We start from the raw sequence: 6,720 nt of genomic DNA on the forward strand, positions 1-6,720 counted from the left end.
CAATATAACGGCTATATTTGGTATTTTTAAAATGTTAACAGAATGTTTTAATGATTTTACTTTTGAAAATTTTCAAATTCGTTCCAAATAGTGGAGGGTGCTTAAAGTTCGGCCCGGCCGAACTTACTTTTTAACTTATTTATGTCTGTGATCACTAAGGATCTCGAACTTTTTACCAAACAGGTAGGATCTAAAATATTTAGTGGCACAAACAATTGCGAGCAGTTCTTTTTCAATTGCCAAGTAGTTTAGTTCGTGTTTGTTTAGAGTTCCGCTTGCATAACATATTGGTTTATGACCCTGAGAAAGAACAGCACCGATTGCTACGTTACTTGCATCAGTAGTCTGTACAGTGTTTCAGTGTTTATTGTACTAGTAAAAGTCAAATTTTAACCTTCATTGTACTGATAATCATTGTAAGATTTTACAAGCTCCATTATTTCATTTTTCTCCTCTTCATTGAGGTGTTCTAAGCGATATTGATTGGTTTCGTTTAATGTTGCGTTAATTGCAAAATTATAATTTGGGTTATCCTCTGATATTAGAGCGGCTGCAATGGTCTGGGTTTCTCTGATCTTATCAGAATTTTCTCTAATGTTGAATGTATAGTTGTTTAAGGTTACAGTATTTTCTCTGCAATTGATCATAGCATTACAAGATTCTTAACATTCCTTTCCAAGAAGGATGTCATTATTTTCTGAGATGTTATGTAAATAACATAGTCTTGAATTTTATGTGGTTGCAAAGTGTTATGGTACCATTTATTGCAGATAACTTCAAATTTTCCAAAAAAGTAGGAAACTTGAAATAATTATTTTTCATTAAATTTATTGATGATCATGTATCTATGAGACATTTTAAGGGTATGTTATTCATTTTTTCGTATAAACTTTTTCCCTTCCTCCTCCTTTTCTAAGGCTTCGAAATGCAAATTTTCATCTACATCCATTCTGGATTGGCCACTAGTAGATAATCTTTGTCTTTTTAAAGGTAAATAAGGTGTTTTGTATTGCAAGTTCTGTTCGTGGTTTAAAGGGTTTTTTCCCTCCTACCCTGATTTACGCACTTGCTCAGTAAAATGTGGCTGATAATTATTATTGTTATTTGAATTCAAACTATAGTTCACTCTGTTTGTTCTATTTGGAATGCTGGATATCTTTTGATTCCTATACTTGCGTGGTATAAAAGTTTCGTAAAGCCTTCTCTTTTTGCTACCTGTTTAAGGTTAGATATTGTCGCAATATTATTCCTAGCAACCTGCATAAATAATCTGACTAGGAGTTTTCTTGTGATTACGTTTTTTACTGTGTTTGCCATGGCAGTAGTGCTGCAACCCGTATAGCAGTAGAGGAGTACGATAGTCCTCAACCCCTTACCAAGAGGGAAGTGAAGCCCATATAGCGCCTCTTCCAATTGATACCCGCGGAATATACCGAGAACTCTGCATCACAAAAGGTAACCTTAAATATAGCATTCATTTTGGGGTTTATAGATCATTTCGTAAATCCACAATTTCTCTAAATAAATAAAACGCGCCCGTGACTAGAAAACAGACATCGAGTCCTTAAAAGAGTAGATTGTCTTAGAAAAATAGCAACTTCATCTGCTTTTAATCATGAATTTCACTCGAATCAATATTATCGTATAGATGTCCTATTTGTAATCAAAATCATATACTAAAAAATTTTTAAAGAATTAATGGTGTGAGTGATAGAGGGGAGAGTTGAATTCATTCAGTTTAAGTTTATGTAATAACTGATATATATATATATATATATATATATATATATATATATATATATATATATATATATATATATATATATATATATATATATATATATATATATATATATATATATATATATATATATATTATAATATCCACCATATTATTAACGTTGTCATTCCGTTTGAATGACAAAGTTAATAATATGGTGGAGACTATACGGTATATGAATCGGTCTGAATGACTGAAAACAAAATGGCTCTATACACTAAAATGATATTCATGTAAAAAAGGATTCAATTTCTTTACAATTTTATTTATTCACGTATGAGAAATGCTCCTATGAGTCTAGACTTTGTTTCTTGGCTATTAAATCAAGACTGTCTACCTGGATGTTAATTCAAGACTGAATTTACTTAAAATCTAAACATATATTTAAAGTTTCGCTGTTTATTGCGCCACCTGCGTTTTTTACGCTGTCAGCAATAGTTTATGAACTTGATTCTTTGGAATTTAGTTTTAAGATTTGATTCTTTCTTACTTTTGTGTCTATATAAATTTGATTTTTTAGAATTTAGTTTTGAGATTTGATTCTTTCTTACTTTTGTGTTTACATAATAATGCATAATTCTTATTCTCTATGCTGTGAATGAGAGGGGATATGTCACTTCCCCATTCTTAAGAGAATATCATGTTCTCATTCATAAAGTTTATCTTCTATTTTATTAGTAGCTGCATTAACATTATTTTCATTGTCATTAATCTGCTTCTTCAATTTAACAATAAAGTTTTTAGGTTTATTTTTAAACTTCTATGTAACGAAAGTTGAAATAATTAATATGGTAATTAACATATTACTTACCATCAATATGTAATATTATAATTTTCTTTGCTTGTACATATGCTAGAGATTCTAATTTTGTTATATTATTACTGACATAAATCATTTGCATGTGATCTAAATGTGTCTAGAAATTATTATTTCATTTAACTGAATAGTACAATTATTGGATCTTATCATATTATTTCCTTCAATAAATATAGTTCTGTTTACAAAATCTTGTTTTAACATGGTTTTTGGTATGTTCCAAGTTAAAATTACATTGTTTCTACAAATGTGGTATCATAGTTGTAATTTCTTTTGGTATACACGCATTCTGCGTTTGTTTGTGGTAAAATTCCGGTTGCACATTTGTCTTTTGTCAATTCTTTATTATGTTCAGAATAAACTTTGTTATCAAAAAGAAAGTATTTATTACTGGTGGCTTCTATTAAAATTTTACTGTTTTCATCTGGGTATGGTATTATTTGAAAAATATGTGCTTCTTTACGCCTTTTGGGTATTTGAGAAAAGATTAGTACTTTATTAGTGTATATTTTTAACCAAGTTGATGTTTTAATATCTAATAGTTTTTCTAATGTAATATACTTTATTGTGTCATGTTTTAGTGATTTTGGAATATTCCCAATCTTGTCAGTTGCATTCCTAATTCAATATCTTCTACATATTCCATTAATTTGTGGTAAAAACTCAAGTTCTTTTTTTGTTCCAATAAATTGTTATATGTTTATTCCGTGTAACTTATATTTATAGTATGACAATGGTATTCGTAATCAATAGGAATTTCCAATTCACCTGCATTCAAAATGAGGTATCCATTTTTGGCTATAACTGAGTTTATCTCCAAGTTTTGGTCTTGAACCATTTGTGTTAATATAAGTATGATAATAGTCATTAAAGGGTTAATCATGATTTTCCTCATTTGGTTGCTGGACAGAGCTGGAATTATTGTATTTGCATATATGATTCTTGTTTTTTTTCAAACTTTGCTTTGTAGTGAACAATTTTTATATCCCCCACCTTGGAAAGGAGGGTATATTAACTTTGTCATTTCGTTTGTAACATCCCTAAATATTCGTCGTAGACCCCATAATGTATATATATTCATAATCAGCATAAAATTCTAAGACGATTTAACGATGTCCACCTGTCTGTCTGTTAAAATCACGATACAGCCCACATTATTTGACATAGGGCGTCAAAATTTAGCAGAAAATGAGATATATCAGTCCACGTTTTGGTATAGTTCCCAAATAACGGTACATCCCGATATTTCGGGAGTGATTTCATAATTGAGTCTAGTGTCTCTATGCTCAGTCTTTGCTATATTGCGGACTTTGCATTCTTTTTTAATGTTTTGTATTAAGTTTTGGTATTCTGGGTAATAACATTTTTCTTTAAAAATTAGTATTGACTTTTCAATACCTGGATGGAAAAGGTTAATATAATTCTTTAGGATTACTTCCTTAAATTCTGAATGTCAATCAGAGCTTTAAATTATCTCATTATCTCTGTTTTAAGGTTGGGGTTTGTAATTTCCTTGAACGCATTTTGAAATATTATAAAGTCAGAATCGCTCTAGAAATATATTACGCTGTTTTTTGTTCACATATGTTCCTTTATTAATTCCTTTGCATGGGATTAGGCCATTTACTTATAAGTAATTTTCAATTTGGATTTATGGAAATATTGTAAAGATTCTACTTTGTCTTCATTTCCTCTTATAAATTCTATTTGTCTATTGTTCGTTTAGAGTTCGGTTTGCATAACATACTGGTTTATGACCATGAGAAAGAACAGCACCGATTGCTACGTTATTTGCATCAGTAGTCAATGAAAAGTGCTTATTGATATCGGAGTAAATCAAAATGGGGTAAGACATTATTAATATTTTTAACCTCTCAAAAGGCAGTTTTATACTTTTCCTCTTGGGTATCAATTATTTCTCCTTTTTTTAGCTTCTGAGACATAAGTTTCCTTTTTTAGGAAAATAAAAAAAAATTGGTATGAATTTGCGGTAGTAACCACAAAGACCTTAAATGTTTTTGTACTCTCCACCATACTATTAACTTTGTCATTCCGTTTGTACCTCCTCGAAATACTCATGTCACACCCAACAAAGTATATATAATCTTGATCAGCGTAAAATTCCAAGTCGATTTAGCGATGTCAGTCTGCTTGTCTGTTGTAATCACGCTATTTTTCGAACGATGATTTTTTGATGATTTCAGCGACATTATTAACCGGAATTGTTTCAAATTTGGTATTTGGTTCGGAATGGATACTACAGCCTATGACAGAAAATTGTCTGTGCAGGTCCACGTCTTCGTATAGCCCCCATATAACGGTATCTCCCAATATTCAGTATTTTGATAATTTTAGCGTCATTATTCACCGGAATTGTTTCAAATTACGTATTTAGAGTTCGTAATGGAACTACAGTCTGTGACAGAAAATTGTCTATGCAGGTCTAGGTCTTCGTACAGGCCCCATATATCAGTACTTCTCTGTATTCGGTATTTTGAGTTTAGGTACAATACCCACCGAAATTGTTTGAGATGTCATATTTGAAGTTCGTAATGGATGCTACAGCCTATGACAGAAAATTGTCTGTGCTGGTCCAGGACTTCGTACAGCTACGATATAACGGTACCTCCGTATATACGAAATTTTGATGATTTTAGCTGCATTATTCACCGTTTATTTCAAGTTTCGAATTTGAATATGGTAATGGCATATGACAAACAATGCCTATGTGGGTCCACGTCGTATAGACCTCATTATAACGGATATATTCGGTATTTTAAAAATTTTAACAGAACTTTTTAAGGATTTTATTTTTTGAAAATGTCCAAATTCGTTCCAAATGGTGGAGGGTAATCGAAGTTCGGCCAGGTCGAACTAACTGCTTTTTAACTTGTTAAAAATTGTAGTTCTTTTGGATTTTTGGGAATAGGAAAGTTCTTTATGGATGTGACTTTTAAAGGGTTAGGTTCTATACCTTCTGTAGTTATTACGTGTCCTAGGAATTCCATTTCTTTCTTCATAAACTCACACTTATCTAACTGGATTTTAAAATCTGTTTGTCTGAGTTTATCAAAATCCTTTATATCCATAACGTCCTGATTTCGGTGAAAATGTTTTTTCGCTATTGATTTAGGCTGCAATTGAATTTGGTGGAAGCCTTTAGCTAATTGGCCATCACAGATTATATTGGGATAATCAATAACTATCCTGAATTTTTGTTTTCCCGATGAGTCAACCTTCTTAGGTACTATCCAAAAAGGTGAACAGTAGGGGGATTTTGGTTTCCTGGTGATACCTTGGGTAATCATTTCTTTAATTTGCTTATCGATTTCTTTGTCGTAAGCTTGAGGATATTTATAGGGTTTTCGATTAATTGGATCTTCAGGTTAAGTGTTAATAACGTGTTATAGTACTAGTACAAGTCAAATTTTAACCTTCCTTGCATGGTACAATGATATCAAGGTAGGGCTATGATACCATATGTTTTCAATTTTTTTATTTTCTTGGCTTAATATGTCATCTTTATTTGTTTATGTATGTGTTTTCTTTTCAATAACAAAAAAAAATGTTCAGAAAACATTTAAATTCGGATGTTTTCAAAATGTTTATTTCATCGTATGCATCGACAAAATCTAGAGTTTTTGTAGCGAAATAATCCTTTAGAGATATATAGAACCTGGTTTTGAAAAGAATTGTTGACCTTTCATTCAGTTTTCGCGGTTTTCAATTATTTATTCAAAATGAATGCAACAAGTTGTTTGATTTTGTTATTGTTTTGATACTATTTCTGACATTACAAGCCAAACAGGTAGACCTGTATACTTGTAATTTTTTCAAAGTTGACCTACCTTCTCTTCATTGTACCATGCTTCCTTGTACTGATAATCATTGTAAGAGTTTACAAGCTTTATTATTTCATTTTGCTCCTCTTCATTGAAGGTTCTAAGCGATATTGATTGGTTTCGTTTAATGTTGCAAAATTATAATTTGGGTTATCCTCTGATATTACAGCGTCTGCCATGTTCTGGGTTTCTCTGATGCCTTAGAAAAGGAGGAGGAAGGGAAAAAAGTTTATACAAATAAAAATTAATAACATACCCTTAAAATTTCTCATAGATATAGG

Source organism: Musca domestica, unplaced genomic scaffold (genome assembly GCF_030504385.1).
Source record: "Musca domestica strain aabys unplaced genomic scaffold, Musca_domestica.polishedcontigs.V.1.1 13, whole genome shotgun sequence".
NCBI lineage: Eukaryota > Metazoa > Arthropoda > Insecta > Diptera > Muscidae > Musca > Musca domestica.